The sequence below is a fragment of the Myotis yumanensis genome, unplaced genomic scaffold, assembly GCF_028538775.1.
Source record: "Myotis yumanensis isolate MYYU_CA2020_CCGP unplaced genomic scaffold, mMyoYum1.0.hap1 SCAF_6, whole genome shotgun sequence".
NCBI classification, from domain to species: Eukaryota; Metazoa; Chordata; class Mammalia; order Chiroptera; family Vespertilionidae; genus Myotis; species Myotis yumanensis.
In genome coordinates, this window is record NW_027223757.1 from 46,918,182 (window position 1) to 46,939,990 (window position 21,809).

The following is a 21,809-nucleotide window of genomic DNA, read 5'->3' on the forward strand; positions in this document are numbered from 1 at the left end:
GTCTTAATTGAACACATTTCTTTCACAATCAAGGTAGCTTGGGAATATAAATATATATACTTACAATATAGAGACCATATCATGGGAAGCACATAGACAGTTGTTATGCTGTTCCACTGTATTTTAAAATTCTTGAATTAGTATATTTTTAATCTGTTGGGAAAGAGAAAAAAAACTGTTAGTTAAATGTGCTGGATGTACTACATACGTAACTAAATAACCAAAAAAAAAAAAAGCTAAAATAAATCACTCATTTTACTACCATAGATCTTTCTATGTATATTGTATCCCTTGTTTATATTAATTTATCATTTCTTTTAATTTTTAGGAAAATTCCATTGAATCACTTAATAAAATAAGTATTATTAAAAAGACTGAATGTTGTAATTGAAACTCTAAGGAAATGAGTATATCTTGTTAACTAAATATATTTCATGGTCTCTATTTTTTATGTTTCCTATTTACAGAATACGTTACCCGGTAAGTTCATAACAAAACAAAACAAAACAAAAAAACAATACAAAAATAAAATATAAAAAAAGTTTATAAATCATCTGGATGTTCATAATTATTTGAATGCTTAACAAAATGAAGACCAAATATTTGGATGATTTGTCTAAACATCTCGAATTTTCATGTTGATTTATGACAGCTGATATGATTTGAATGTTGGTACTCCCTGCTCCTCCACTCCTAAATTCATATGTTACATCCTAATGCCTAAGATGATGATATTGGGAGGTGGGGCCTTTGAAGGAAAAATAACTTAATTTTCCCCTAATTTAGTATTTTATTTATACTTCAATGTTGTATTTAAACACATTTAAAGATAATCAAAACATAGACGATAGATGGTATGTCTGTCTTGTCTTTAAAACCAAATCTTACCTAATAATATTTTCTCAAAGGTATAAAACATAATAGATGAATAATATGTCTACATTCTGTATCAGTTGTTGAATGTTTTCTGGTGTATGTAATTGTCATTTAATCATCACAGTAATTCTGTAAGGTGGGTTTTATTATCCCCATTTTATAGGGTTCTGATAATTCAAACAATTAGTCCACATAAGAAGCTAGACATTATAGCTGGGGAGCTGGGGTTAAGTCAGCCCTAACCCCAAGTGTCTACTCAGAAAAGTTTTCAGTTGCATATGGCCTCCTGGACACTGTTTATAAGATAATCCCGCCTGGATATCTACTTTCAACACTATTTGAACCTCAATTTGATTTAAAAAAATGTTTTATAAAGCAGATCAAATTCCTCTGTTGAAACTGTACAGATCTTGTGCTTGAAGTTTTTAAATTACCAAAACTACAAACAATTATTGCATATAACTTATATGATGTGTTGGTTATATATCTTAACATAAAAGTTCAATATATTTAATATTATTAAAAATAGAAAAGGAGCATTCACACCTATTTCAACTGGTTACAGACTATTATATTTGAGCAAATGTTAATTTTTTAACAATAATATTCTGTCTCAGCTTCAAATGCCGTTCTTGCTCTGTTTTTACCATACAACATCTGATTTGATGCTTTCAAAATGTTTTTTTGCTGGAAAGTCAGAAAATCAAATATTTTGAATCTGATCTAGAATGAGAGCAAATAGGGCCAGCAAGTGGCCTGAGTCCTATCATCTATTTGGCAACTCAGATTTGTGTGTGTGTGTGTATGTGTGTATTTGTGTGCATGTGTGTACATACGTGCGTGTGTGTACACATGCATGCAAGCATTCATGCACACATATGTGCATTTCCTAAATCATAGCCATGATTTAATGCTCATAATGCAGAATAAATAACACTCAAGTTATGGAGTTACTCTTTTATTGTTATTACTAGAGACTGCCAGCACCAGCTTCCCTCTGGCACCCGGGACCGTGGCCTCCCTGCAGCCCCGGTTTCATCCATAAGGACGTCCAGTCTAATTAGCATATTATGCTTTTATTATAGATTTTTTGTGAAGTTTTATTTGACTATAGTTATCATCTTTATCTTGCTTTTTGTATTATATGTAGGGAAACAACCATTCTATTCCATTGCGCACATTTGTGTCTAACTCAAATGATGATAAGACATTTTTCTCTTCTGATTTCCTAAACATTTGTCTTTCCTTCTAGGGCAGTAAAGGCATCCATCTGACATGGGGCAGAGACGGGCACAAGACACTCAGTTCGTATCATCCACTTTGATAGATGGTTTAGAGTCATTCAGTCTTGAGAAAAAATGATTTCTAAATTCCTTTAATCCCCTCTTACATATAAAGTCTAGACTTGATGGATTAGTCTACTATTGGGATGTTTTGCCAAGATCCAATGCTTAGGAATATAAGCATAAAACACTAAGGTGATTCACTAACTGAGTTTACTTGCCATAACTTGATGTTATTCGGCAAGCACAAATGACTGTTTTTATGGAATTTCATATAAAGGGGTTTCAAATCATGCAGAAAGCAATAGGAAGAGAGACTTCTTCATGTTTCATTTTGAGATATAACAGAAGTGGAGAGAAGACCACATTGGAAGAGAAAAGTGGCTGCCACAGCTCTTGTCTGCTCCTCTCGGCTTCTTGAGGTCAAACGTCTGGTGGGAGTAGCTTTAGAAATTCCTACGTGAGGGAATTCTCAGGATTTTGCCGATGATTTGGGGAAGGGATTACTATGCTCAGTAATCCCATGCTAACACATGGTGACTCAGTATTGTCACAAGGGTGCTAGGTACACATAAACTCAGTTTGCAATCCCAAGTCTCCCCTGGTTATTGTGTGGCATGGATAGTGGGCTGAGACATACTGGCTTACTGGAAGTGAAGGAGCTCAGCTACAGAGGAGTGTGAGATTTTTCAGCTTTAACTAGGTGTCAGAAGAGGGAGGTAGCCATGATTGTAACACTGGGGACTCTGATGGATCTGAATGTCAAGATCCAGGGCAGACTGTTTTAGCTGGACCATTAGGCAGAGACAGAGCTGAGAAAGAGCTGTGAGAGATATCAGGGGCAGAGCAGCCCACAGCAGGACTGGGCAGCCCCCTTGAGTGGATGTTGTCAGGGAAGGTAGGCCTCTTGAAGAAAGCTGATCTGAAGATAAGAACTCAGCTTTATCTCCAGGATCAGGCATGGCAAGGATAGGAGACACTAGGTACAAAAGCTCAGGACAGGAACCAGCACGGCATGTTCAAGGAGGAGGAAAAACCAGATTGCATAGTGACCCAGAGCATGGTGGTGGTGTGGTGGAGAGTGAGTTAGACAGGCAGCCGGTGGCCAGGTCATGTTGGGTTTCATAAGCCTTTGTAAGCTCAGACTTTATTCACTGTACAATGGTGATTGGAGGGATTTGACTGGGTAAGTGATTAAAATGTGAAAGGATCATTTCAAATGTTCAATGGATAGTATAGAGACAAACCCAGAAGAGGTAGCCAGTCTAAAGACTATTGTAGTAGGTCAGTTGGGAGAAGATGGTGGATGTAAGTTTGGTGGCAACGACACTGGAGAGAAATGTTTGCATTTGTGATATAGTTGAATAAAGTATAAAATCCTATTCACTAATTTCACAAATTAATTTCTGAGCCATTGTAGGGTAGATTATTCTTTTCTTTTGCAAAGGGTCCATTTGGAAAATATAAATTAGGTAGTTATTTATATAAAATACTTCATTTATTTTGGGTAAAATTTACCAAAGGGGAAATTATGGAGACATATTTATATTTTATAATTGGTTTAATTATTGTTGAACCAATTGATTAAAGATAGTATAAAAAATTACAAAAACACTGTATGATATCCTATCTAAATAAAGAGGGAATATGCTAATTGACTTTCATGCTGTTGCAAAGATGATGGCGCCCACAGCCAATAAGGAGGGAATATGCTAATTGACTACCCCACCCTCAAAGATGGTGGCACACACAGCCACAAGATGGCCGGCAGAGGAGGGCAGTTGGGGGCAACCAGGTCTGCAGGGGAGGGCAGTTGGGGGCAACCAGGTCTGCAGGGGAGGGCAGTTGGGGGGACCAGGCTTGCAGGGGAGGGTAGTTAGGGGTGACCAGGCTGGCAGGGAAGGGCAGTTTGGGGGGACCAGGCCAGCAGGGCAGGGCAGTTGGGGACAATCAGGCCAGCAGGGGAGCAGTTAGGCATCAATAGGGCTGACAGGGGAGTGGTTAGGGGCAATCAGGCAGGCAGTCAGGTGAGCGGTTGGGAGCCAGCAGTCCCGGATTGTGAGAGGGATGTCTGACTGCCAGTTTAGGCAGGTATTAGGCCTAAACTGGCAGTTGGACATCCCCCAAGGAATCCCATATTGGAGAGGGTGCAGGCTGGGCTGAGGGACAACACCCCCCAGTGCACGAATTTTGTGCACCAGGCCTCTAGTTATAAATAAAAGGAATAGTAAAATAGAAAATGGAGCATTACTTATCAAGAAGAAAACTTTCCTGGACTCTGAATGAGTTTGTTAGAAATATCTCAGATATATTAAAAAATTGAATTCCATGAATAAGAATAAATTCCTTAATTCAATTCACCAGATTAAAGGACATTGGATTTTGAACAAATAAGGACAATTCCTTTATGCAGTTCATAGTAATAAATGAGATTTGCTGCCAGAAGAGGTCACCGTGCCAATTCCTGTGGCTGTACTTTAAACAGAATTTTATGACTTCAGCATTACTACACTGGGCCCTTCAGTCTTCTTCAATTCAACATACATTTTCCTAAATGTGTTCTATAACAGCTGCTTGGTGGTATGGCTAAAAGGGTGACTAAAACACTCTTCTGCCCTTGAAGGGCTCAAAGTCCAGTGGAAGAAGATAAGAAAGAAAAATGAAGAAATTTGTACAAAATGTCTGGTCAGGGGCACAAATATAACAGCATTCAATTCTAAGTGGTTGAAGCTTAATAGAAAATAGATTGTGTAAAGAGAATGTTGAATTACAACTAGGCAGTGCAGTATTAGCAAAGGTAAGGAGGACAGAGTTAAAATAATTTGGGGCTAAAAGATAACCTGGCTTTAGTGGAGCAAAGAGATAGGCAGTGTGATGAAGCCTGTGCAGGAGCAGCAGGGGTAAGGGGGGCTGGTCATTGGACGGCCCTTTGGTAATGCTGAAAGCTTGAACATTATTAACACTAATATAATACCACCTAATAATAAAAATGTGCTCTCTATATACCAGCCACAATTATAAGAGTTTTACATACATGTTCTCATTCAATCTATCAACAAGCTTATGATATTATTTTAAATTTCTTTAAAAAAATTTTTTTTATTGATTTCAGAGAGGATGGGAAAGGGAGAGATAGAAACATCAATGATGAGAGAGAATTGATTGGCTGCCTCCTGCACGCCCCCTACTGGTGATCAAGCTCTCAACCCAGGCATGTGCCCTGACTGGGAATCAATCCCTGACCTTCTGGTTCATAGGTTGATGCTCAACCCCTGAGCCACACCAGCCGTCTATAAGATATTATTTTAGAGAAGAGGAGTAGGAAGCACTGACAGCTTAAGCAGTTTGTCCTAGGTCAGCCAGCTTGTAAATGGGGCACCTAACGTGGAACCCAGGAAAAATGATTCCAGAGCATCATTCTTGGTCCCACAGGTCTGCCTCATGTGATCACAGGATGATTTAGATATAAGGGATTTTTTTTTTTAATAATGTACATGAAAAAGGAATTTTTTAAAATGACAATACATATTGTTAATTTTCTCTTTATATTAGGTAAAACTGGGAATAAGAATCCTGAACCTAAAAACACAAAGAAAGAAAGGGGAGGGGGAGGGAATGTTTCTTGAGCATTGTACCATGGGGAAAATCTAGTCTGGATGGTTTAATGGTCATCTTCCTTGGTTCATATCCCTGCAGAAGCTGGAATAAAAGAATGGCTATGGGAGCAGTGTGATTGGTGCTTACTTCTATGGCTCCTTGGTTATTTTCATAGCCCAGGTTGGGCTTTCTTCTTCCCTCCCCTCTTAAGCAGCTAGCTTGGATGATCTGTCCTGACCCTTATTCCTCACGGGTATATGACACAAATCTTGTGAACTCAGAAAACAGTGTGGGGGCTGATGAAGTGAGCCTTCCTGACTGATGCAGATTCTTCTACTTGCTGAGCTGCTATAGGAGACAGGATTAGTAGCACTTAGGACCATTACAAACATCAATATCTTGAGGACTTTAAATATACTTATGCTTGGTATACAGATTATTGTTATAATAGGAGATACATGAAATTGATTTGTCTGTAGCTATACAAATATTTTATCCACATACTTTTCAACATACACTTCTTGATGGAAGGAGAATTGCTTAAATTCTCTGAAAATCAGCAGAACCCTTCAGGGCAATTTGTTGAGCTCCTCCCGTCTGTGGCAGTACTAAAGCAGCATTGAAAAGTTCATTGTGTATTCTTCCTAGATCATCCATTCCACTCAAATATTTTGGGAAAAATTTATTCTATAATAGAGATATGTAATAAATAAGATGTAGAATGCACCTTTTAAAGATTTATCTAACCAAACATTTATTGACTCCTTACTATGATAGGTGTTATTGTGGTTATTGAGATTAAAGCAGTTATTCTCACATATTTAAGGTTATCTTGTGCTGGTTAGTGAGGAAAAACATAGTATGTTTTAACATGTATATGGGAAATACTTTTTTCCCCCAGTTTTATTAGGAAATAATTGACATACTTTACTGTACAAGTTTAAGGCATACAGCATGATGGTTTGATTTACATATAATGGAATGAATAATACAATAGGTTTAGCTAACATCCATTATCTCATATAGGTACAATAAGAAGAAAAGAAAAATCTACTTGTAACGAGAACTCTTAGGATTCAGTCTCTTAAGAATGTTGATATGCATCATGTAGTAGTGTTAGCTACAGTCATCATGTTGCACATTACATCCCTGGTACTTACATATCTTATAACTGAAAGTTTGTGCCTTTGACCACCCTCCTTCAATTCCCCCTCCCCTCACCCTCCATCCTGGTAACCATAAGTCTGACCGAGTTGTTTTTTATTTTTTTTTAGAGTCCACATATAAATGAAAGCAGGCCCCCCCCCCCCAAAAAAGTAAAGAAAATAAACAAAAGGAAACAGAATTAGAAAGAAGTAAAATGGTCTCTATTTGTAGATGACATGGTTTTATATAAAGAAATCCGAAAGACACAACCAAAAAATGGTTATATCTCATCAATGAATTCTGTAAGCTTGCAGGATACAAAATTAACATGCACAAAGCAGCAGCCTTTCTATACACTAACAATTTTTCTGAAAAATAAATGAAGAAATTGAGGTATCCACACACACACACACACACCCCTGTTCATAACAGCATCATTTACAATAGCCAAGATGTGGGAACCACTTTTAAGGTTCATCCATTATGCTAAGTGAAATATGTCAGACTGTGAAAGACAAATACTGTGTGATTTTAATTCTTCCTTAAATGTTTAGTTTAATGTTTAGTGAAATTTACCAGTGAAGCCATCTAGGCATGGGCTTTTCTTCACTGGGAGAAATTTAGATTACTGATTCATTCTTCTTACTAGTAATTGGTTCATTCAAATTTTCTATTTCTATGGGAAATCTTTTTAGGGAATTCCATTGATGAGTATTTTGCCTTCAGAAGCTGGAGAAAATACATCATGATTGTTTTGGTTGAGAATGGGATTAGTAAACTGTGCATTGAAGAACCGCACAGTAAATATTTTAAGCATTGCTGGCCAAGAAATAAAGTCAAGGATGTTCTATAGATACGAATCTATTATATATACAATTTCTGTTACTACTCCTCAACTCTGCTGTTGTAGTGTGAAAGCAGACATAAACACATGCTCTGGTTTGTGTTCCAGTCAACTGATATTTACAAAACCTACCAGCAGGTCAGATTTATCCCACAAACTGTAGTTTTCTACTTTTTGGTTTAGATGATATGAATCTGTTCTTTTAATTTCACTGAAATATGGGTTTAAAATGGCTTTTTTTTTTTCTATCTTTAAATTGAATCAATAAAGTTTAGGCACTCCATCCTCTCATTTCTCTATTTTTGAGGGGATGTTGATTAATTGCATAAAAAATGTTTTGCTATAAATTTTAATTATAAAACTTAAGCTATCCTTGCAGGTGTGGCTCGATGTTTCAACAGAAACCCAGGAACCAGGAAGTCACAGTTAGATTCCTAGTCAAGGCACATCCCTTAGAAGGCAGCTAATTGATAATTTTCTCTCATCATTGATGTTTCTATTTCTCTCTCCCTCCCTCTTCCTCTCTCTGAAATAAATAAAAGCATATTTGAACCTTTTCCCGCCATCTTGGACCCTGTGGAGACCTGCTGGGAACAGGACTTCTCTAATGACAAATATGTGTGGAAGGCGGTGGTCCAAGGCCATTTTTACTGGCTGTAAGCAGGGTCTCCAGAACCAGAGGGAGCACACAGCTCTTTATAAAATTGAAGGTGTTTATGCTTGAGATGAAGCAGAATTCCATCTGGGCAAAAGATGTGCTTGCGTGTACAAAGAACAACACAGTGACCCCTGGTGGCAAACCAAACAAAACCAGAGTCATCTGAGGAAAGGTAACTCATGCTCATGGAAACTGTGATGTGGTTCATGCTAAATTCCGAAGCAACCTTCCTGCTAAGGCCATTGGATACAAAATCCCTGTAATTCTGTACCCCTCAAGGATTTAAACTTATTGAGAATAAATAAAATGGATTTGTTTTCCTGTGTTTTGGCTCAAAAAAGAGACATATTTGAAAACAACAAAACCAAAAAATTTAAGCTACATAGCTTTGTAATTCAGATAAAAATCTTTTGGAAAATCAATCATCAAAATAATAAAATTTAGCATATGTTTTTTTTTGTAATCAACAAAGAAGAAATGCTGATCAAAAATGTAAACAAATATTTTATACCATGACAGCTTAATTTAAAATTATGTATTTTCTCTTTTAAGTTGCATTTAAACTGCCAAAAGATTCTTAAGAATCACAATTTCTTATTAAATGCTCATCCTCAAGTAATGTTCAGGGGAAGAAAAAGAAAATAATGCAATTTTAGCTGCAATTGCTGCATTAAATACAATTGTTTGAGCTGTGAATGAACCAAGTTATTTAAAAAAATGAAATACATAATATCATTCAGAATGTAGCCTGATTTTACAACAAAGCTGTACTCTGACTCACTGCATACAAGGGAAAGCATTTTGTTTTAAAAGGCATTCATCTCCTATTGAATCTTTTTAAAACTTGAATTTCAGGGTTTTAATGGCCTAAATAAAGGTAGCACATTCTTCTGTCCTTACCCCAACCAGAGATAGTGCTCCAAGATATTGATAAATGTTGACTTTACTAAGCAAACACAGAAGAACCCAGATTACTTGATTCACACTTTACCAAGGCTTTAAATTTGTTCCTATTCTTTCTCCTTACTCACACTTAGGAAGTATTTTGGAAGAAGAGAAATCCATGCCTATGAAGCCATTTACATTTGTGTAGTTTTCTGTTGCCAAAATTTTACACAAATGTCCCTCATATTTTTTATATATGTCCTTCGTTTATGGACCAAATATGGGAAATGTGCAGACCTAGATCCACATTAACGGGAAAATTAAAATGAAATATGAAGCCATTATTCATATAATTTGATTTAAATAAAATATTTAAATATTTATTATAAAAGTGAAAACACTGCTAAAGGAAAGGTACCTGAGATAAACAATCTAAGTTTTCCTCATTTTGGAGCTGGTTCACTCAGCCTTGGGTTTGCTGAAAGTGAGGCGCTGGGAGCTGTGGAGAGCAAGCAAGGACCAGGAAGGCTCTGATCCTAACCATGACTTTGGGATTGACACTTATGTGTTACAAAATCCTTTAAGGACGTATCACATGACCTCACTTATGTAGGAAATCTAATTGTTAATGTAAGAAACATTCAAACTTGTAAATAATTTTTGTGAGTTTATTTGAGGCAAACTATGTACAATTGCCAGAAAGCAGAATCTCAACAGATTAAGATAATGCTCAGGAGATTGGCAGTTTTTCACTACAGGATTTACAATGTAAATCCATTGGCCATAGATTAGGGAGGTGGGAGAAAGCAAAGCAGAGAAACCTCTGGGATTGGATAAAAAGTAATATGATAGACACAGGCTTCTTTTACATAGGTGCATACAGGATAGTTAACAGTCAACAATTAACAGGATAACAATAACAATGAGGGAATTTGGGGTCTCTGCCCTGGTTGCATGGGTTGTGCCCTGAGGAGGCTGGAAAAGGGAAAGTTACCTGACATTCCAAAGGTATGTTATTGTAGATACAAAAAGACAATAGGCTCAGTTAAGATCAAAGTTAATTTTTGTCAGGGAAGATAACCTGTCTAGGATATGACTACCACCCACCATCAACTGCTTTTAGTTAAAGTTTTAATTTCAGACCATCCTTTGTGGTTACTTCAGGTCTTTGAGTTTGCAAGGCCTCCATGCAGGCGTTTCTGAGTTTATCAGGTTAGCATGTGGCCCCTTTTGTCCACATAGTGAAAATAAGCTGAGGAATAAAATAGGTCCAGAGGCATGGATGTATGGAACAGACTGACAGATCTCAGAGGGGAGAAGGGTGGGAGGATGGGAAGAGATTAACCATAGAACATATATGAGTATATGTGAGGAGATAGAAGAAGAGGGTTAGGTAGAGAGGGCCTGGACCATGGTGGTCTGGGAAGTGGAACATTGCAGACACAGGCAGAATACAGCTTGCTGACCATACCCTGTTCTGAGAAAAACATGGAGACAGACAAAATGCCCTAGAACTAGACCTAGCTGGGTGGGGAAAGAAGGGCATGCACTGAGACGTAAGCTTCAAAATGTATGGATGTTGCTAAGACAGGCAGCTTGCAAATAAATAATCTCAAGGAAGTAAGGTGTATAAACCAATTGCAAGGATGTTGCTAAGGTAGAATTCTTTGGAAGGACCAATCAGGAGCTAGCAAGGCATGTCTCTACCCCTAAGTAAAAATGTGCATACTTCCTCTCCTTTCTCTCTCTGGTGCACTGGGTTTCTATGGCAGGAGATATACTCCCATGCGTCCATGTGGCTTATGGGCACGTGGACTAATGGACTTTAATTCCCTTGGATGCTGAACTACACCCAATTACAACATGGAACAGAAGCTCTGGACACTGGCCTGCTTTTGGAACCCCAGCTGCATCTTTTCCAAGATTGGCTTCTCTTAATAAAATTTGCTCCACCAACCATTTTTTTGTCCTGGAATACATTCTTCCGTTTTACAAGCTAAAGAACGGGGACCCAGTCACCACATTTTGGTTTTGTATGCATAGCCTATGGACACAGATAATAATGTGGGGAAGGCCAGGGCTGGGTAGAGTGGGGAGAAATGGGAGACATCTCTGGACAATCAATAAAAATGCAAATGAACCCTAGAACTATTCTGATTTTTATATAAATAAACGTAATCAGATCTGTCTGGTAGTCCTTCTAAACACCTAGTTGAGATTAGCATTCCCACTCCCCCTTCCCTTTGTGGTGGACTGAATTGTGTTTACAAAAGACTTGTTGAAGTTTTAACCCTCAGTATCTGTGAATAGGATTTTATTTGGAAATAAAGTCTTTGCAGATGTAATGAAGTCACACTGGATTAGGATGGGCCCTAAAACCAGTGACTGGTATTTTTATAAAAAGAGAAAAATTTGGAGACACAGAGACACTCCAAAAGAATGCCATATTGTATGAAGCCAGACACAGAGGTGGGAGTTATGTTGGCACAAACCAATGAGCATCAAGGATTGCAGGCAACCACCAGAAATTCAAATTATTCTCTTGAAAAAAATCTAACCACTATAATTTTTGATAGAATCAGTTTCTGTTGTTTTAAGCCACCCAGTTTGTGGTCATTTGTTATAGAAGCCCTATAAAATTAACACATCAGTCAAAGCTTTAATTTGGATTTGGGCAAGAAGGGAAGGTGTGGTAGCGGTAAGCTTCAGTAGTGACCAGTTCTTGAATAACAAGAAAGCATAATAATTTTGTTTATGTGGGAAATGGAAATTGAGAGCAGAAAGGAAGAAGGAAATATCTAAAAATACACATATAGCCAGGTCAGCATGGCTCAGTGGTTCGATATCCGGTTCAATGCACGGGTTGCATTCTTTGTTCACTACCTCAGCTAAGCTTGCAGGGTTGAAAGCAGGAAGCCTATGTGTCTCCTCCCAGTTGTTATTTTCCAAAGGCCCAGGGCCTTTGAAGAGCAAGAGGGAGAGATAATAAATAGTCGTTGTGAGCGTTAAATGAGTTTTGTAATATGTTGAGACAGTTCTAAACATAGAAAACGCTCATTCAAGGTGAGAGGTTGTTGATGCAGTCGTTCCCCCTTATTTGTGGGGGGTATATTCCAAGACACCCAGTGGATGCCTGAAACTGCTGATTACTATCAAACCCTACTGTGTTTACCTATGACAGTGGTCGGCAAACTGTGGCTCGCGAGCCACATGCGGCTCTTTGGCCCCTTGAGTGTGGCTCTTCCACATAATGCCGGCACTTCCACAAAATACCCACTTCTGCGAGTGGGCCATGAAGTTTCAATCGCACTGTACGTGCGCACCCGCACGTGGTATTTTGTGGAAGAGCCACACTCAAGGGGCCAAAGAGCTGCATGTGGCCGAAACCGGTTTGGCTCAGTGGATTGAGCGTCGGCCTGTGGACTGAAAGGTCCCAGGTTCGATTCCGGTCAAGGGCATGTACCTGGGTTGTGGGCACATCCCCAGTAGGAGATGTGCAGGAGGCAGCTGATCGATGTTTCTCTCTCATCGATGTTTCTAACTCTCTATCTCTCTCCCTTCTTCTCTGTAAAAAATCAATAAAATATATTTAAAAAAACAAACAAAAAAAAAAAAACAAAGAGCTGCATGTGGCTTGCGAGCCACGGTTTGCCAATCACAGACCTATGATAAAGTTTAATTTATATGTTAGGCACAGTTAAAGATTAACAACAATAACTAATAATACAATAGAACAATTATACTATAATCAAAGTGATGTGAATGTGGTCTCTCTATATATTTTATTTTACTATACTCATGTTTCTTCTTCTTGTGTTATTGTGACATGATACAATGCCTACATAATGAGATGAGAGGAGGTACTCAAAACATCATAAAATTTAAAACTTACAAGTTGATTATTTCTGGAACATTTCCATTTAATATTTCTAGACCAGAGTTGACTATAGATAATTGGAACTGTGGAAAGTGAAACTAAAGTTAAGAATGAACTACTGTATTATTTTATAACTTTATAACTTTCAACTCTCATTCTGTATGTGTGTGTGCACACATGGCAGTATATTTGTGAAGGGTGACAGAAGTCAGCACAGATTATTTGACTTTTGAACTAATGTATACGTAGAATTCACCACATCTCACAACAGGGACATGGGTTTCAGCCAAAGAGAACAGCCTGAGCAGAAGCCTGGAGTGAGAAATGGCATGGCACACTATCAAAGTGTCTTTCTAAAACACAGATCTGGGAAGGGGAGAGTGGCTGTTATTGGAGGCCTATACATCCTGGGATTCTGCAACCACAACACTCAGGGGCCAGCTGCGAACCCATGAACACTGGCTCTCAAGCAGCACAAATACACAGACTTGGAGGAGCTCTGCACCCTCTCATGGAAAGGTCAGATTTTGCCAAGGGAAAAGAGAGAGAGAGCTACATAACCAGACACCCAGAGAAGAGAGATCATAGGGAGACAAAGAAACAGCCTGCATATGAAAGAAAAGGAGGCATCACCAGAATAGGCAGTAAAAGAAGTGGAGGCAAGCAATATGTCAGAAAAAGAATTCAGAGAAATGGTCATAAGGTTGCTGAAAATAATGGAAGACAAATTCAACAATATGTGTAAGAACCAAGAGGAAATGAAGAAAAACCAAGAAGAAATGAAAAATGACACCACTGCTATAAAGAACTCAATAGAAAGCATCAACAGTAGACTAGAAGAAGCAGAGGACTGCATCAGTGAGCTAGAAGACAAGGTAGGAAAAAATATCCAAGCAGAGCAGAAACTAGAAAAGAAAACTTAAAAAACAGGAGGGGAACTTTGGGACAACATGAAATGAAACAACATCTGCATAATAGGGTTGCCAGAAGGAGAGGAAACTGAGCAAGGAATAGAAAACCTGTTCAAAGAAATAATGACAGAAAACTTCCCTGATATGGGGAAGAAAAAACTCACACAAATCGAAGAAGCTCACAGAGTCCCAAAAAAAATGAACCCCAAAAGACCGACGCCAAGGCAAATTATAATTAAACTGGCAAATACCAACGACAAAGTAAGAATCCTAAAAGCGACCAGAGAGAGACAGAAAGTTACCTACAAAGGATCCCCCATCAGACTAGCGACTGATTTCTCAACAGAAACACATCAGGCCAGAAGGGAATGGAATGAAATATACAAAGTCATGCAAAGGAAGGGTCTGAATCCAAGAATACTGTACCCAGCAAGGCTACAATCAAAATTGAGGGTGAAATCAGGAGCTTCACAGACAACAAAGGACTAAGGGAGTTTATTACCCCCAAACCAGCAATGCAAGAAATGCTAAAGGGTCTGCTGTAAAAAGAAGAAATAGAAAGCAAAGAAGGAACACAGGTGTAAAGAATAAAAATGGTGACAAACAAGTACCTATCAATAATAACTTTAAATGTAAATGGATTAAATGCCCCAATCAAAACACATAGGGTAGCTGAGTGGATAAGCAAGCATGGCACACATATCTGCTGTCTACAGGAAACCCACTTCAGAAAAAAGGACTCACAGAGATTGATGGTGAAGGGATGGAAAAGGTTTTTCAGGTGAATGGAAATGAAAAAAAAAAAAAAACACACTGGGGTAGCAATACTTATATCTGACAAATTAGATCTCAAAGTGAAGGACATAACAGATAAGGAAGGCCATTTCATAATACTAAAAGGAGCAATCCAACAAGAAGAAATAACTCTGGTAAACATATACGCACCCAATACAGGAGCACCCAAGTACATAAAAAAACTTCTGGAGGATATCAAGGGAGAGATTGACAGCAATACAATCATATAGGGGACTTTAATACCCCACTATCACCATTAGACAAATCATCTAAACAAAAAATCAGCAAAGAAACATCAATCCTAAATGACTCACTAGATCAGATGGAATTAATTGATATCTTCAGAACATTTCACCCCAAAGCCACAGAATATACATTCTTCTAAACTGCACATGGGTCATTTTCAAAGATAGACCATATATTGAGTCACAGGCAAAGTCTCTTCAAATTCAAGAAGACAGAAATCATATGAAGCATCTTCTCAGATCACAATGGCATAAAACTAGAAATCAACTACAATAAAAACAATAAAAAAAATCAAACACCTGGAGGCTAAATAGCATACTATTAAACAATGACTGGGTTACCAGAGAGATCAAAGAAGAAATAAAAAGCATCATGGCAACAAATGACAATGAAAACACAACAATCCAAAATCTATGGGACACAGTAAAAACAGTCTTGAGAAGGAAGTTCATAGCTCTACAAGCCTACTGCAAAAAACAAGAAACAATGGTAATAAATTACCTAACCCTACAACTCAAAGGGTTAGAAAGAGAGCAACAAGAAAAGCCCAGCGTAAACAGAAAGCAGGAAATAATAAAGATCAGGGCAGAGATAAACGAAATAGAGACCAAAAATACAATACAAAAGATCAACAAGACCAAGAACTGGTTCTTTGAAAGGATAAACAAGATTGATGAACCTCTAGCCAGACTCACCAAGAAGCAAAGAGAGAGGACCCAAATAAACAAAATCAGAAATGAAAGAGGTGAAATAACAACCGATCCCACAGAAATACAAACGATTATGAAAAAATACTATGAACAACTCTATTCCAACAAAAAGGACAACCTAGACAAAATGGATGTATTTTTAGAAAAATACAAGCTCCCAAAACTCAACCAAGAAGAATCAAAAAACCTGAATGGGCCAATAACTACCAAAGAAATTAAAACAGCAATCAAAAATCTTCTAGCAAACAAAGGCCCTGGTCCAGATGGCTTTACAGGGGATTTCTACCAAGCATTCAAACAAGAACTAAAACCTATCCTCCTCAGACTATTCCAAAAAATTCAAGAGGAAGGCACACTTCCCAGCCTTTTCTATGAAGCCAGCATTCCCCTAATCCCAAAACCATATAAAGACACCACAAAAAAAGAGAACTACAGGCCAATATGCTTGATGAACATAGATGCTAAAATCCTCAACAAAACTCTAGCAAACCAGATTCAGCAGTACATTAGAAAGATCATACACCATGACCAAGTGGGATTTATTTCAGGGATGCAAGGATGGTACAATACCAACAAATCAACAAATGTGATACATCACATAAACAAACTGAGATATAAAAATCACATAATCATATCAATTGATGCAGAAAAAGCACTTGACAAAATCCAACACCCTTTCTTGATAAAAACTCTCAGCAAAGTGTGAATAAAGGGATCATACCTCAACATAATAAAAGCCCTACATGAAAACCTACAGCCAACATCATACTCAATGGGCAAAAACTAAACCCCTTTCCCCTAAGAACAGGAACAAGACAGGGATGCCCACTTTCACCACTCCTGTTCAACATAGTAATAGAAGTACTAGCCATAGTGATCAGACAAGAAGAAGAAATAAAAGCCACCCAAATTGTAAAGAAGAAATAAAACTGTCCTTATATGCAGATGACATGATACTATACATAGAAAACCCCAAAGACTCCATCAAAAAACTACTACACCTAATAAATGAATTTGGCAATGTAGCAAGATACAAAATTAACACCCAGAAATCTATGTCTTTGTTATACACCAATAATGAACTCACAGAAAGAGAAATGAAAAAAACAATCCCATCTGCCATTGCACCAAAAAAATTAAGATACCTAGCAATAGACTTAACCAAGGACGTAAAAGACCTGTACTCGGGAAACTACAGGACATTGAAAAAAGAGATAGAGGAAGACATATACAAATGGAAGAACATACCATGTTCATGGATTGGTAGACTCAACATCATTGAAATGTCCATATTACCTAAAGCAATCTATAGATTCAATGCAATACCTATTAAAATACCAAAGGCATATTTCAAAGACCTAGAACAAACTCTCCAAAAATTCATCTGGAATAAAAAAAGACCCCAAATAGCCACAGCTGTCCCGAGAAAGAAGAACAAAGTTGGAGGGATCACAATACCAGACATTAAACTATATGACCAAGCCACGGTTCTCAAAACTGCCTGGTACTGGCACAAGCACAGACATACAGACCAATGAGACAGAATAGAGGACCCAGAAATTGACCCAAGCCATTACACTCAATTAACACTTGACAAAGGAGGCAAGAGCATATGATGGAGTCAAAATAGCCTCTTTAATAAATGGTGCTGGGAGATTTGGTCAGATACATGCAAAAAAATGAAACTAGATCACCAACTTACACCATATACAAAAACAAACTCAAAATGGCTAAAGGACTTGAATGTAAACGGGAAACCATAAAAATCCTACAAGACTTCATAGGCAGCAAAATTGCAGACATATGTTGTAGCAATATCTTTACAGACACAGATCCGAAGGCAAGAGAGACAAAGGAGAAAATAAACAAATGAGACTCTATCAAAATAAAAAGCTTCTGCACAGCAAAAGAAACCATCAACAAAACAACAGGAAAGCCCACTGCATGGGAGAACATATTTGCCAATGTTATCTCCGATAAGGGTTTAATCTCCAACATTTATAGGGAACTCATACAACTTAACAAAAGGAAGCTAAACAATCCAATCAAAAAATGGGCAAAGGACCTAAATAGACACTTTTCGAGAGAGGACATTCAGAAAGCCAAAGAGACACATGAAAACATGCTCAAAGTCACTAATCATCCGAGAGATGCAAATCAAAACAATAATGAGGTACCACCTCACACCTATGAGAAGGCTATCATCAACAAATCAACAAATAACAAGTGCTGGAGAGGATGCGGAAGAAAAGGAACCCTCCTTCACTGATGGTGGGAATGCAGACTGGTGCAGCCATTGTGGAAAACAGTATGGCGTTTTCTCAAAAATTTAAAAATGGAACTGCCATTTGACCCAGTAACACCACTTCTAGGAATATATCCCAAGAAACCAGAAACACCAATCATGAAGGATATATGCACCCCTATGTCCATAGCAGTACAATTTACAATAGCTAAGATTTGAAAACAGCCTAAATGCCCATCAGCAGATGAGTGGATTAAAAAACTGTGGTATATCTACACAATGGAATACTATGCTGCTATAAAAAAGAAGGAATTCTTATCATTTGCAGCAGCATGGATGGAACTGGAGAGCATTATGTTAAGTGAAATAAGCCAGGCAGTGAAAGAAAAATACCACATGAATGCACTCATTTATGGATAATAAAGAACATTATAACCCGATGAACAAAAAGATAGGTACAGAGGCAGAGAAACATCGAACAGACTTTCAAAGTACAGCGGGAAGGATGGGGAGTGTTGGGGATGTGGGTAAGAGATCAACCGAAGGACTTGTATGCATGCATATAAGCATAACCAAAGGACACAAGACATTGGCGGGGGGTGGAGGGGCGGTGAGGGCATGTGGGGGGGGGGGGGGGTCGGGGAGGCCAGGGGAAGGTCAATGGGGAAAAAAAAAGGAGACATATGTACTACTATTTGTAATACTTTAAACAATAAAATTAAATTAAAAAGAAAAAAATAAAAAGCACACATTGAATAGAGGCTATAACAAAAAGCTGGAAAGTTCCTCACCGGAGTGTTACAAGGGATCTCTGTGTGATAGAATCATGATTGGGATTATCAATAATCATTATTTTCAACTTTTTTCTACAATGCTCATATGCGTTTGCATAAACAGAGAAATAATGTTATTTTAAAAACTAAAAGCACTTATTGAGCTTATGATTTGTGCACCACATATATACTATACCTCAATAAAAAGAGTTTTAAAAAATAAACAAGAGCAGGGATTTTCAACAATGAGAATGAGAAAGAAAAGAAACATCTGAGAAGGTCTCAGCCCTGATGGGCTTCCTTGCTCAATAAAGAAATGTTCTGTACTAATTAAATTTCCTGGCTGTCCCAGAGAAAATGTGCTTCTTATTTTTCTTTTAATTCTCAGATATTAATGTGCTTAATAAAAGTATTTGGCAAATCAAAGGGGAGATTTGCTGCAGTTGTACTGTCTCTCCACAGTTGACTGCAGACACAGGAAGTAACCTCAATATGTCATATAGGTTATGAGAGTCGGTTCACAGGTTAGCTGAGTCATTACAAGCCAGTTGGGTGAAAATCTGGTCTGACTACCTGTCCTGGACTTCATGGCTCCTGACTCCACCCTCTGTCTCTGGGCTCTGGGCTGGCTATGTGACAGCCCCACCTTCTCATGTGGGCTTGCAGAGCAGATGAGGCAGAGTAATTAATGGTGCTCAGAAGGAGGAATGGCACTTGACTGAGGCATTTCTAGTGCAGAATTATGAAAGATAAGAACGCTTCTGTCATTGCTGAGTCTGGGTTGAATTTCACTATAACCACCTTCTTCTTCTTATGTCTAAACCAGTTATCTTTAGTTTCATGGGAGGGTTATAAAGGGGCTTGCCATCCTCTGTTGTCTTCTGTTTGGCTTTAGGATTGATGTGTAACCAGATTAGAAGGGGGATGAGTCCTGTGATTTGTGCTGAGAACCATAACCTGGTTAACATTCTTTTTTTTAAACTGAATTTATTGGGGTGACATTGGTTAATAAAATTATATATGTTTAAAAAAAATACAACACACAGATCTGCATGAGGAAAAAATAACCAACAAAAGACTTTCTAGCTCCTTTTGCCTGGAAACATTTCCCAGAACACGTTACATAAAAAATGAAACTTCTTTTTAAGATATTTTAGGAAGCTTCAAGTTAAGCAATGGAAAAGCTATATTTTGTGTATGTGACATGCAACATTATCAAAGCTTGCTTGACCCTGGGGTCTTACACAGCACAGGATCACATGCAGTGAAACACTGAAGTAGAGTAAAATGACATACACGTTTCTAGGCTTATTAGCATCACCAAAACTTTTCTATACTAGGGCGTAGGAGTCATAATTCTGCCTCTGCCACTGAGTAACCATAGGGGAATTGAATTCCTCTGTTCCTCAATTTAATTTGTAAGCACTGGAATGCTAAGTTTATCTTCCTCTGAAGGATGATTATAAACTAAGGTAAGGTGGGTAAATTCCTGGTACGACTGAACAGGTCCCAGTCATAGAAGTCCACGCTGCTCTCAGCCTCTGCCTTGCACTGGATCTGTGTTGGCCGGGCTCCTTCCCTCCACATGGAAAGCCCTCTGAAGGTAGAGCTGGTTTCTTCACACCACGTTCCATTTCTACCCATACACGATGCTCAATAAATAAAAATAGTCTTTGAGCCGAAAGGAGGAAAATTCTGAAAAGAACTGTTGTGAATATTTTTATTCAATCACCAAATTATAGCTGCTAAAATAATATTTTAAGAATTCACTTTTTTATGGATCCTTACTGTCTTTGAATCATGTTCACTGTTGACCTCAGGAAGAATTGTGATTATATGTTCATATAATATAGACATGAAGAAAGGCATATTCCAATCCCAGTTTTTGTTAAAGAGAGTTTTTCTGTGATATATCCTAATTCATAACACAACTTAATTTATTAGCTCTTCTATGCAATTTCTTTATATATATAAAGCCAAGATTAGCATATCCTTTCCATTTGTCTGGGAAATGTGCCTTTCAATCATGCAGTGGTGTTGTCAAACATCACACCCATCTCCTCTCATCCAGACAGAGACGCCTAGACCTCATCCAATTGCATTAGTCACATGGGAAAGATAAATGAGAACATAGAATAATCCATAAAAACATTTTCAATGCATTGAAATAAAAATAAACAAAACTTATGAAGCAAAGTGACTTTGCCGATTCATTCATCTAATTAGTAAATATTTGGTAAGCAATATAGCCATTTTTGCACACTTAATGTGCAAAAACTGTACTAGGTGCTGGTGATACACTGGTTAGCAAACAGATATGGTCTCTGATTGTATTAACCACACAGTTTCATAAATAATGATAAATAACAGCTGGTATACAAGAGAAAGTATGGAGTGTTACAAGAGTAAAATGGGGAAATCAAACCTGTGTCTCCTGTGTAACTGAGGAATGAGATGAGAGCTACAAGGTAAATAGAAATTATGTAGGAGGAGGAGGAGGAAAGATGGACTTTTCTATTCAAAGACAAAGTTAATAGCTAGGTGAAAAATTGAAGACTAATAATATTTGTATAAATTTGACACCAACTGCATATTTAAAATAGAAAAAAATTTAAAGCTGTAAATTTGAAATTAAAAGATAGAAAAGACTATATAACTAGCAAATAAGAGGAGATAAAGGCAAATGAAAGGATCATTGAACCTATCACATTGCCAAGTCAGAAATCTGAGAATACTAAGTGCTAGCAGGCACCTTCGTATCTGGAGTATAGGCTAGTATATTAAGTGTATGCATGCAAACTGGGTTGCCCAGTTTCTGGTTATGCTGATGCTCTAGCTTAGTTATTATTATTACTTTTTAAATTTTTTAATATATTTTAATGATTTTTTACAGAGAGAAAGGGAGAGGGATAGAGAGTTAGAAACATCGATGAGAGAAACATCAATCAGCTGCCTCCTGCACA

The 21,809-nt window shown here is 37.7% G+C and overlaps 1 protein-coding gene and 1 pseudogene across 2 annotated transcripts in view; one reads left to right on the forward strand and one right to left on the reverse strand.

Moving 5' to 3' along the window:
• The window catches only part of FUT9 (fucosyltransferase 9), a 149,642-nt gene that overhangs the window by 66,500 nt on the left and 61,333 nt on the right, over positions 1-21,809 (reverse strand). For both annotated transcript variants that reach the window (XM_070419307.1, XM_070419306.1), the window contains exon 2: positions 65-153. The gene's annotated coding sequence lies outside the window, so the exon portion shown is untranslated. The remainder of the gene's footprint in view (positions 1-64; positions 154-21,809) is intronic.
• On the forward strand, positions 8,363-8,690 carry LOC139013115 (large ribosomal subunit protein eL33 pseudogene; annotated as a pseudogene).